This window comes from Trachypithecus francoisi, unplaced genomic scaffold (genome assembly GCF_009764315.1).
Source record: "Trachypithecus francoisi isolate TF-2019V2 unplaced genomic scaffold, Tfra_2.0 Lachesis_group12, whole genome shotgun sequence".
Classification (NCBI taxonomy): domain Eukaryota; kingdom Metazoa; phylum Chordata; class Mammalia; order Primates; family Cercopithecidae; genus Trachypithecus; species Trachypithecus francoisi.
Window position 1 is genome coordinate 68,409,958 of NW_022681457.1, and position 12,567 is coordinate 68,422,524.

Genomic DNA, 12,567 nt, shown 5'->3' on the forward strand with positions numbered 1-12,567 from the left:
CAGGAGGTAGAGGCTATAGTGAACTGTGATCACACCACTGTGCTCCAGCCTGGGTGACAGAGTGAGAACCCATTTCAAAGAAAAAAGGAAAAGAAAAAAAAAAATCGCATGCAGCCCCTGGGAAGCTGCTGGTGTTATTGAGTAAAGCCCTTCCCATCTGGCATCCAGGAGTGAGCTCCGAGCACAAAGACTGTTTTCCTCCCTGCTAACATGAACAAGTGCTGCCTACAGAACACAGAATTCACAGTCATCCATTCAACTTGACCAAGAGGCCAGTGGGAAAGGAGTGTATTTATAACAGCCCCAAATCTCATACCACTGACGTAAAAACAAGCAAACAAAAAACCACAGTCAGTCATCCAGCCTCTTGTTTGAAAAGGTGATGGGATAGCAAGGACCATAAGATGTTTAAGAGAAGTAGCAGCCTGAAAGAGAAACATTAAAGTAAACAAGCAGAAGGAAAGTGAAATGACCCCAGAGGAAACAGAGACAATTCACAGGACCAAAAAAACGTGGAGGAAGCCAGCCAGGGCTGGCTTCATGGGCATGCAACCTGTGCATTCACATGTGGCCCACCCTCTGTTCAGTGCTCCACTGTGGCCATCTCGACATTCCTTTTCTTTTCTTTTTTTCTTTTTTTGTTTTTTGAGATGGAGTCTTGCTCTGTCTCCCAGGCTGAAGTGCAGTGGCACAATCTCAGCTCACTGCAACCTCCGCCTCCCACGTTCAAGTGATTCTCCTGCCTCAGCCTCCTGAGTAGCTGGGACTACAGGCGCCCACCACCACACCTGGCTAATTTTTGTATTTGTATTTGTATTTATTTATTTATTTTTTTTGAGATGGAGTTTCGCTCTTGTTGCCCAGGCTGGAGTGCAATGGCGTGATCTCGGCTCACTGCAACCTCCACCTCCTGTGTTCAAGCGATTCTCCAGCCTCAGCCTCCTGAGTAGCTGGGATTATAGGCATGAACCACCAAGCCAGGCTAATTTTTGTGTTTTTAGTAGAGATGAGGTTTTGCCATGTTGACCAGGCTGGTCTCAAATTTCTGACCTCAGGTGATCCACCTGCCTTGGCCTCCCAAAGTGCTTGGATTACAGGCGTGAGCCACCGTTCCTGGCCAATTTTTGTATTTTTAGTAGAGACGGGATTTCACCATGTTGGCCGGGCTGGTCTTGAACTCCTGACCTCAGGCAATCTGCCCGCCTCAGCCTCTCAAAGTGCTGGAATTACAGGCATGAACCGTGGCTCCCAGCCTCAACATTCTTTTTATTTATTTATTTTTATTTATTTATTTTTTGAGATGGAGTCTTACTCTGTCACCCAGGCAGGAGTGCAGTGGCATGATCTTGGCTCACTGCAACCTCCACTTCTGGGTTCAAGCGATTCTCCTGTCTCAGCCTTCCAAGTAGCTGGGACTACAGGAGTGCGCTACCACGCCTGGCTAATTTTTGTATTTTTAGTTGAGACGGGGTTTCACCATGTTGGTCAGGCTGGTCTCGAACTCCTGACCTCAGGTGATCCACCCACCTCAGCTTCCCAAAGTGCTGGGATTACAGATGTGAGCCACCACACCTGGCCAACATTTTTTTAAATTAAAATTTTGTGTGTATGTGTGTGTGGAGACGGGGTCTCACTATGTTGCCCAGGTTGGTCTCCAACTCCTGGCCTGAAATGATTCTCCCGTCTCAGCCTCCCAAAGTGCTAGGATTACAGGCCTCAGCCACTGAGCCTGGCCTCAACATTCTTAATTATTTCTGAACAAGTGGCCTTGCATTTTCATTTTGCAATCGGCCATGCAAATTATGTAGCTAGTCCTGGGAACACTTAGATTTGCAAAGATGTTCTAAACAGAGTAAGAACAGGATACTATAAAAGGAAGAATGTCTACAAGAAGAAAAAGAAATTCAAAGAAAAGGATTGGATGAGTTACTAACAGAAAAACACTTCTTTCAAAAGGGAAAAATTAAAGCTATGAGAAACTCTAGGAAAAACATAAAACTGTATCTGTGTTACAGCTATTTGATAAAGTTCACAGAAAAGGAATCTTTTTGACCTGGAGGCTAGGGGCATTCTCTTTACATTGGATTTACTTATGGGTTTTCTTAGGAAAAGGACTCTTTTCAATAAAATGGTGCTGGGACAACTGGAAATCTATACGCAAAAAGATGAATTTAGACCATTACCTCATACCAGAATCAACTCAAAATTAATCATACATCTAAATTTAAGAGTTAAAACTATAAAACTTTGAGAAGAAAACAGGAGAAAATCTCATGATCTTGCGTTAAGCAGAGATTTTTTAGATCCAACACCAAAAACTATGATTCATAAAAGAAAAAATGGATAAATTAGACATTATCATAAGTTAAAACTTTTGTACTTGCACATTATAGATCTGATAAAGCACTTGTGTACAGAATATATAAAGCACTCATAAAATTCAATGAGATAAACCAGTTAAAAAATGGACAAAAGGCTGGGCACAGTGGCTTACGCCTGTAATCCTAGCACTTTGAGGCTGAGGCAAGTGGATCACCTGAGGTCAGGAGTTCAAGACCAGCCTGGCCAATATGGTAAAATCCTGTCTCTACTAAAAACACAAAAATTAGCCGGGCATGGTGGTGGGCGCCTGTAATCCCAGATACTCGGGAGGCTGAGGCAGGAGAATCACTTGAACCCAGGAGGTGGAGGTTGCAGTGAGCCAAGACTGCACCACTGCACTCTAACCTGGGCAACAGAGCAAGACTCTCTCTCCAAAAAAAAAGAAAAAGTTGAACATGCCTGGGTGCAGTGGCTCATGTCTGCAATCTCAGCACTTTGGGAGGTCAAGGTAGGAGGATCGCCTGAGTCCAGGAGTTCCAGGCTGCAGTGAGCTACGAATGTGCCACCACACTCCAGCTTGGGAGATAGAATAAGACCCTGTCTCTAAAAAATAAATAAATAAATAATAAATAAATAAAAAAGTTAAACATAAACTTACATGAGACCAGACCCAGCAATTCCACAACTAGATTATCCAAGAGAAATGAAAACACACCTCCTACCTCCATGCAAACTCTCATATGCTAATGTTCATAGCAGCATTATACATTTGGAAACACTTCAAATGTCTATCAGCTGATGAATGGATAAATGTGCCATATCCACAAAATAGAATACTGTTCAGCAATAAAAAGGAATAAACACGCTATAGTATGAATAAACCCCAAAGCAACATGCTACATGAAAGAGGCCAGATGCAAAAGGCCACATATTATATAATGTGCTTCTATGAAATGACCAGAAAAGACAAATCTATTTGATCATAAAGTAGATTAGTAGTTGCCCTGGGCTAGGCTGGGAACAGAGTGACTACAAATAGGCACAAGGGATATTTTGGGGGTGATGAAAATGCTTTGTCACGGTGGTGATGGTTGCACAACGCGGTAAAGTCACTAAAAACCACGAAGTTGTCCACTTTAACAGGGCTGAATTTTTCGGTGTGTAAATTACACCTCAAAAAAGCTCATTTAAAAAAACACGGCAAACTTTGCAGTTAAAGTATGTAGGGCTTAAATATGGAAACAGAACAGAATGTAGATGTTTCCCCCTTAACAATGTAAAAGCAAATGTACAGCTGGGTGCGATGGCTCACGCCTGTAATCCCAGCACTTTGGGATTTAGTGCTGAGGCGGGATGATCCCTTGAGTCCGGGAGTTCAAGACCAGCCTGGGCAACATAGCGAGACCCCCCTCTCTACAAAAAAATTAGCAGGGCATGGCGCACGTGTGTGTAGTCCCAGTTATTTGAGAGGCTGAGGTGGGAGGATTGCTTGAGCCTAGAAGTCGAGGCTACAGTGAGCCGAGATCCTGCCGCTGCACTCCAGCCTGGGTGACAGAGTGAGACACCATCGCCAAAAAAAAAAAAAAAAGAGAGAAAGAAAAGAAAAGACAATGAGCAAACGAAACAGCGCAATGTTATTGCAATTCACTAAAAATACTATCAAAGAGAACTCCCATACATTCCTGGTGGAATCCATTTGGAATCACTTTGGAAACCGCTGGACTTTTTTTTTTTTTGAGACTGAGTCTCACTCTATCGCCCAGGCTGGAGTGCAGTGGCACGATCTCAACTCACTGCAACCTCTGCCTTCTGGGTTCAAGTGATTCTTGTGCCTCAGACTCCCAAGTAGCTGGGATTACAGGCGCCTGCCACCATGCCCAGCTAATTTTTATATTTTTAGTAGAGACAGGCTGGTCTCAAACTCCTGAGCTCAAGTGATCCGCCTGCCTTGGCCTCCCGAAGTGCTGGGATTACAGGCATGAGCCACTGTGCCTGGCCCATTGGACATTTGAAGTAAAAATGAAAATGTGCCTGCCCCACGACCCAGCAACTCCACCCCAGAGCCAGAAAATACATACAAGAATATTCATGGCTGTCTTGTTCCTAACAGCTTCAGACTGGAAAAGTCCCAGATGCCCGGTCACTGTAGCACATATAAATAAGTCATTAATAAGATAAGATGGACTACTATATAGCACAATAATACAAATATTACAAATCCGAGTATTATAAATAATACAAATGCAAAATAAGGAATAAGCCACAAGTATCCACAATATGAATAATTATCAAAAGCAAAAAAAAAAAAAAATTTTTTTTTGAGATAGGCTCTCACTGTGTTGCCCAGGCTGGAGTACATGGGTGCAATCATAGCTCGCTGCAGCCTCCAACTCCTGGACTAAATCGATCCTCCTGCCTCAGCCTCCTCTGGAGCTGGGACCACAGGCACATACCACCACGCCTGGCTAAGTTTTGTACTTTTAGTAGAGATGGGGTTTCACCATGTTGGCCAGGCTGGTCTTGAACTCCTGACCTCAAATGATCTGCCCACCTCCGCCTCCCAAAGTGCTGGGATTATAGGCATGAGCCACCACGCCTGGTCCTTTCTTTGTGTGTGATAATGTCCCCTCTGCAAGATGGGAAATATGCGGGTCCACATCTGTCATCCACAGTCTACATGTTCAAAAGCTCAGAAAACCAAACGTTTTTCCCAGACCCATTTGGTGGCAGGAGCTGACTCAAGCTGTCATGAGGTTTTGTATAGTCTTTAGTTACTCCCCTGAGAATGAACGTGCATTTCACTGAAGGCCTATTAGTGTTTGATTACACAAATACTCCTCAGCCCTACTAGGGGACTTATGTAACATACCAAATAGGCTCCGTACGACTTGCTTACTATTCAAAGTCTAGGCTGGGCATGGTGGCTCACGCTTATAATCCCAGCACTTTGGGAGGTTGAGGCAGGCAGATCACTTGGTCAGGAGTTCCAGACCAGCCTGGTCAACATAGTGAAACCCTGTCTCTACTAAAATATGAAAATTAGCTGGGCGTGGTGGTGCGTGCCTATAATCACAGCTACTTGGGAGGCTGAGGCAGGAGAATGGCTTGAATCCAGGAGGTGGAGGTGGCAGTCAGCCGAGATTGCACTACTTCACTCCAGCCTGGGTGACAAAGGAGAGTCTGTCTCCAAAAAAAAAAAAATCAAAAAAAAAATCTAGATTCCCAAATGCATCTGGCCCAAGAGTTTTGGATCAGAGATGATGGACCTCTAATAATCCCTGCCCCTCACGGTTGTAGGGAAATTTCATGAGATCAGGGCCTGGCCCTCGACAAATGTTTGCTGCCACTGTGAAGAGTTACTATGATTAGCAGCAAACGCCCAGCTATGGGACTGGAGGAGTTCACGTGGGCACCTCCATATGCTCCCATCAGAGACTAGAAGAATGTGGGATAAGGACAGACGTGCTTAGGAAAAAACAAGGCGAAACACAGCAGGACAAAAACTGAACCTCTGGCACGATTGTTCGATAAATTTGCAAAAGGAAAAACAAAATACAAAGTTCCAAATCTATCCCTAGAAAAATGAGTGGTGACTGGGTGCGGTGGCTCATGCCTGTAATCCCAGCACTTTGGGAGGCCAAGGCAGGAGGATGGTTTGAGCCCAAGAGTTTGAGACCAGCCTGGGTAACATAGTGAAACTCCTGTCTCTACAAACAAAATTTAACAATTAGCCGGGCATGGTGGTGTGTGCTTGTGGTCCCAGCTACTCGGGAGGCTGAGGTGGGAGGATCACTTGAGCCCAGGAAGTTGAGGTTGCAGTGAGCCAAGACTGTGCCACTGCACTCCAGTCTAGGTGAGAATGAAACCTGTCTCAATTAAAAAACAAAAAGAAGAGAAAGAAAGGGCCCAGCTGCAGCAGTTAACAGTGTCAGTCATAGGTGAACAGGCTATAATAGTTAAGGAAATACCTTCACAAAATACTAACAGCTACTGTTAACTGAGCACTTATTTTGCTCTAGGCATGTGGGAATTGCTTTACAAAATCTCACAGAAGCCTCAAACCACCCCATGAAGTAGGCACATGGGGAAACTGAGGCTTGGAGGATGAAAGCAACATGCCCAAGGTCGCCCAGCAAAGAAGCAACAGAGCCATGTCAAAAGACAAAATTACAACAAATTTAGTTGTAGATCTAATGGGTTTTTATTCAAGATTCCGGAATGGGGCAGCCTCCATTCTACAAAACAGACTGAGACCCCCACTGGGTAGTAAGAGAATGGTGGGTTTTGTAAGGTGGGACCAAGGGAAAAGAATAATAGAAAAAAAGGAAAAAAAACAAAAAACAAAAAAAAACTGAGCCAGGCACAGTGGCTCACTCACTCTTGTTATGCCCAGCACTTTGGGAGGCCAAGGCAGGTGGATCACCTGAGGGCAGGAGTTCGAGACCAGCCTGGCCAACATAGTGAAACCCCATCTCTACTAAAAATACAAAAATTTGCTGGGTGTGGTGGCGCACACCTGTAATCCCAGTTACTCAGGAGGCTGAGGCAGGAGAATTGCTTGAACCCAGGAGGTCAAGGCTGCAGTGAGCTGTGATTGTGCCACTGCACTGCAGCCTGGGTGACAGAGTGAGACCCCATTTCAAAGAAAAAATAAACCTGCTGGGGCGTATACAGGACTGCATAGTCTGTGCTACTGTATACATGTCTTCTGTCTCTTTCTTTGTTTCAAAATCATCTTACTTTATTTTCTCCCAATTTTTACTATGAAATTTCATTATAGCCAGGCGTGGTGGCTCAAGCCTGTAATCTCAGCACTTTGGGAGGCCAAGGCAGGAGGATGGTTTGAGCCCAAGAGTTTGAGACCAGCCTGGGTAACATAGTGAAACTCCTGTCTCTACAAACAAAATTTAACAATTAGCCGGGCATGGTGGTGTGTGCTTGTGGTCCCAGCTACTCGGGAGGCTGAGGTGGGAGGATCACTTGAGCCCAGGAAGTTGAGGTTGCAGTGAGCCAAGACTGTGCCACTGCACTCCAGTCTAGGTGAGAATGAAACCCTGTCTCAATTAAAAAACAAAAAGAAGAGAAAGAAAGGGCCCAGCTGCAGCAGTTAACAGTGTCAGTCATAGGTGAACAGGCTATAATAGTTAAGGAAATACCTTCACAAAATACTAACAGCTACTGTTAACTGAGCACTTATTTTGCTCTAGGCATGTGGGAATTGCTTTACAAAATCTCACAGAAGCCTCAAACCACCCCATGAAGTAGGCACATGGGGAAACTGAGGCTTGGAGGATGAAAGCAACATGCCCAAGGTCGCCCAGCAAAGAAGCAACAGAGCCATGTCAAAAGACAAAATTACAACAAATTTAGTTGTAGATCTAATGGGTTTTTATTCAAGATTCCGGAATGGGGCAGCCTCCATTCTACAAAACAGACTGAGACCCCCACTGGGTAGTAAGAGAATGGTGGGTTTTGTAAGGTGGGACCAAGGGAAAAGAATAATAGAAAAAAAGGAAAAAAAACAAAAAACAAAAAAAAACTGAGCCAGGCACAGTGGCTCACTCACTCTTGTTATGCCCAGCACTTTGGGAGGCCAAGGCAGGTGGATCACCTGAGGGCAGGAGTTCGAGACCAGCCTGGCCAACATAGTGAAACCCCATCTCTACTAAAAATACAAAAATTTGCTGGGTGTGGTGGCGCACACCTGTAATCCCAGTTACTCAGGAGGCTGAGGCAGGAGAATTGCTTGAACCCAGGAGGTCAAGGCTGCAGTGAGCTGTGATTGTGCCACTGCACTGCAGCCTGGGTGACAGAGTGAGACCCCATTTCAAAGAAAAAATAAACCTGCTGGGGCGTATACAGGACTGCATAGTCTGTGCTACTGTATACATGTCTTCTGTCTCTTTCTTTGTTTCAAAATCATCTTACTTTATTTTCTCCCAATTTTTACTATGAAATTTCATTATAGCCAGGCGTGGTGGCTCAAGCCTGTAATCTCAGCACTTTGGGAGGCCGAGACGGGCGGATCATGAGGTCAGGAGATCAAGACCATCCTGGCTAACACGGTGAAACCCTGTCTCTACTAAAAAAATACAAAAAAAACTAGCCGGGTGCGGTGGCGGGCGCCTGTAGTCCCAGCTACTTGGGAGGCTGAGGCATGAGAATGGCGTAAACCTGGGAGGCGGAGCTTGCAGTGAGCTGAGATCCGGCCACTGCACTCCAGCCTGGGCGACAGAGCGAGACTCCGTCTCAAAAAAAAAAAAAAAAAGAAATTTCATTATATAGACAAGTTGAAAGAGTAATCAAATGAACATTGCTATACGCTCCACATTTTGCCTCTCTTTTTTTTGGACAGAGTTTCACTCGTCACCCAGGCTGGAGTGTAATGGTGTGATCTCGGCTCACTGCAACCTCCACCTCCCAGGTTCAAGCGATTCTCCCGCCTTAGCCTCTGGAGTAGCTGGGATTACAGGTACCCGCCATTATGCCCTGCTAAATTTTTATTTTTGTAGAGGCAGGGTTTCACTCTGTTGGCTAGGCTGGTCTCGAACTCCTCAGCCTCCCAAAGTGCTGGGATTACAGGCGTAAGTCACCGCACCTGGCGGCCTTGATGAACTACTATTCTTCAATACTTCCTAATAAATCTCTTAAGATTAAGGGCAACCTGGCCGGGCGTGGTGGCTCACGCTTGTAATTCCAGCACTTTGGGAGGCCAAGGCTGGTGGATCACGAGGTCAGGAGTTCGAGACCAGGCTGACCAACATGGTGAAACCCCATCTCTACTAAAATTACAAAAAAAATTAGCCGGGCGTGGTGGCACATGCCGGTAATCCCAGCTACTCAGGAGGCTGAGGCAGGAGAATCGCTTGAACCCAGGAGGTGGAGGTTGTAGTGAGCTGAGATTGTGCCACTGCACTCTAGTCTGGGCAACAGAATGAGATTCCGTCTCAAAAATCCATTCTGCCGTCAATACCCACTCTGTGAACAATTTCCCCTACTGTCTCTAGCAGGTCTTCTGTGGCTGTTTCCTCCTAACAAGATCCCCATGGGGGCTCAAATACCATTGGGGTGGCAGGTTTCATCTCTTTTAATCTAAAACACACTTCGTTTTCCATTTTTCTAAAAGAGATTCTATTACTTTTATTATAGAAAAAAATTAAGGCAAGCTTTTCTATTTGATTTGGAGGCCATATGTAGAACTTGCTCGGAATTGAAGAAATTAATATTTACATAAATACAAAAATGTTATTTTAAAAATTTATCTTTTTGTCTGGGCACCAGTGGCTCACACGTGTAATCCCAGGACTTCTGATGGCCAAGATGAGTGGATGGCTTGAGCCCAGGAGTTCGAGACCAGCCTGGGTAACATGGCAACACCGTATCCACAAAAAATACACAAAGTAGTGGGGTTTGGGGGCATGTACCTGTAGCCCCAGTTACTCAGGAGGCTGAGGTGGGAGGATCTCTTGAGCCCAGGAGGTGGAGGCTGCAGTGAGCCATGATTAAGACACTGCACTCCAGCCTGGGCAACACAGTTTTAATTTGATTTGATTTGACTGAGATGGGGTCTCAAATACATATATACGTGTGTATATATATATATGTATATATATGTATATTTTTTGAGACAGAGTCTCGCTCTTGTCACCCAGGCTGGAGTGCAATGGCGCAATCTTGGCTCACTGCAACCTCCACCTCCAGGATTCAAGCGATTCTCCTTCGTCAGCCTCCTGAGTAGCTGGGATTACAGGCGCCCACCACCATGCCAGGCTAATTTTTGAACTTTTTTTTTTTTTTTTGAGACGGAGTCTCGTTCTGTCGCCCAGGCTGGAGTGCAGTGGCCGCATCTCAGCTCACTGCAAGCTCCGCCTCCCGGGTTCACGCCATTCTCCTGTCTCAACCTCCCGAGTAGCTGGGACTACAGGCGCCCGCCACCTCGCCCAGCTAGTTTTTTTGTATTTTTTAGTAGAGACGGGGTTTCACCGTGTTAGCCAGGATGGTCTCGATCTCCTGACCTCGTGATCCGCCCGTCTCGGCCTCCCAAAGTGCTGGGATTACAGGCTTGAGCCACCGCGCCCGGCAATTTTTGAACTTTTAGTATGGGGTTTCATCTTGGCCAGGCTAGTCTTTAACTCCTGACTTCAGGTGATCTGCCGGCCTCGGCCTCCCAAAGTGCTGGGATTACAGGCGTGAGCCACTGAGCGGGCGCCGGGCCTAAAAGTGTATTTTTTAAAAAGAAGTTCCTTAGCCAAGCCTTACAAAAAAAGAGTCAACGGATACTAGGTATATTTAATGGTACAATAAATTCAAGTTAAAAAAATTATTTTATGTTAGAAAAGTAGCCAATAGAGAAGCCAAAAGTAATGTCCTGACTATACAGGGAGGTGATTATATAGGGAGGAGGAAAACCATGGAGATGATTCAAGTTGTCTGCTATTTTTAGCAAGGGATCCATGGACGCGTCGTCTAAAAGTTGATGAAATAAGAAATAACAATCCAAAAATCTGCTTTAAAGATTTGGAAATAGATACCAAAGGAATAAAAGGTGGAAAAAGTTAAAAACGAGGCACCAGCGATCACGAGTTACTTTTTGCCATTTTTGAAAAGTAATGTAGTTACAAAAAAATGTATTTGGCCGACCGGGGTTGGGGGTGGTGGTGAGGGAGAGGTTGTTGTTTAAAGGCGGGTTGTTTTCCATGCAAAGCTCTGTCCTGTCCTACGTGTCTGAGTGTCGTGTATTACTGGAACATTTTTAAAGAAGTATTATTTATTTTACAACTAGACTCCCATAATATTTGTCTTTCAAAATATGGAGTAAATAGACGCTGTCTAAAGTCGAAGAGACAGTATACAGAGCTTTAGAACATACCGCTGAACATTGCAAAAGTAACTTGGCAGAACAAAATTTAAATTGAGAGTTGGGGCCCTAGCGAAACACATAATGTGCCCAAGTAGCTAAATCAAGAAACCGCCCTCCGAGGCTTCTGATTCACAGATTCTGCGAAGGGACTGACGGCCAGAAGACAGAAAATCAAGCAACGGTAAAAAGCGGCCAGGCCTTCCCCGGGCTGTTGCGCCCACGTGTTGGTTTGCAGCGTTTGGCAGGGGTTTTAGATGGTAGCCTCCGCGGACGCGCGCCAGGGGTGGAAAGGCCTGGGCGTTCGAACACCCACGTTCAAAGCAAAGCCCTTCCAGATTTAAGACTTTCTAACGTGCATTTGTATAACTTTGAGTTTAAAGGAGCCTCGGGCCGAGGGAGGGCCCAGGGAAGGGACGCTGCGGGTTATGGGACTCCCAGGGACCCGCCCCTCCGGGTAGGGCCTGGCGCGGGAATCCTTACCGGGGCGCCCCAGCTGTGGGAGAGAACGGGACTGACGCTTGGGTCCCGACCTGGGTCCCCTACCTGTCCCGGCGCTCACCTGGCGGGCTGCTCGGAGGCGGCAGCGGCGGGCTAAGCTCCTTTCCCCACTTTGCTCTGGGAGGCAGTCGGGGGCCTCCCCGTGATCGGCGTGGCCTAGGGAGCCCCGGGACCGGCGGTCTAGGCAGTCGGTCCTCTCCCGAGGCGTGGCGGCTGCAGCCCGGCGCCGGGGGCGGTGACTCTGAGATCCCGCGGGCGGGAGCGGGAGGCCGCCCCTCCTCCGGCGGGAGCGAGGGCGGGCCGGGGAGCTGGGAAGGCTGCGTGCGGCGAGCGGGAGGCCCAGTTGCCGCGGGGGGACTGGTCCTAGCTCCCCACCCCCATTCAAATTCCGTTTCCTTTTGGTTCTGGCCTCCTGCTTGCGGCCGTCTCCACCCCTCACATGTATGGGATCCTGCCCAGGTCCACGGCTGGTAAACCGCTTAGCTGTGATCCCGACCCAGGGCCTGATTCGAAACACTTGGATCAAAGTCCCTGGTCACAGGGATTTTCTTGTATTTACGTTGCTTCCCAGGGCTAGATTCTCACAGCCCGGGCCTGATCTTAAATTAAATCCCTTCGCCACACACACTCTCTGTGGCAATGACAAACCTGTACGCTCCCACCTTAGGACTCCTCCGTCCTCCCCATCCCCCCAGCTATAGACAACTGAATTAATCCGGCTGGGGCCACCACCCATTTTCTCCCTTTACCTCTGCCCTTGGGTCTTTGCAGTCCCTTCTGATGGCCCTAGATTGCAGCAGGGACCTCAATGTGACTGATCTCAGACACCCCAGAGCTAATTTTCTGGAAGCCATGCCTTGCCCACGCTGGTAAATCATTCTCCAGAC

The 12,567-nt window shown here is 46.7% G+C and overlaps 1 protein-coding gene across 3 annotated transcripts in view; it reads right to left on the reverse strand.

Annotated features, from left to right (window-relative positions):
- FBXO17 (F-box protein 17) overlaps positions 1–12,191 on the reverse strand; it is a 36,407-nt gene extending 24,216 nt beyond the window's left edge. For 2 of the 3 annotated variants that reach the window (XM_033226141.1, XM_033226143.1), the window contains exon 1: positions 11,742–12,028. The gene's annotated coding sequence lies outside the window, so the exon portion shown is untranslated. Of the gene's footprint in view, positions 1–11,725 lie in introns of all 3 variants that reach the window. The other variant, XM_033226142.1, reaches the window with a different exon arrangement.
- Between the last annotated feature and the right edge of the window lie 376 nt (positions 12,192–12,567).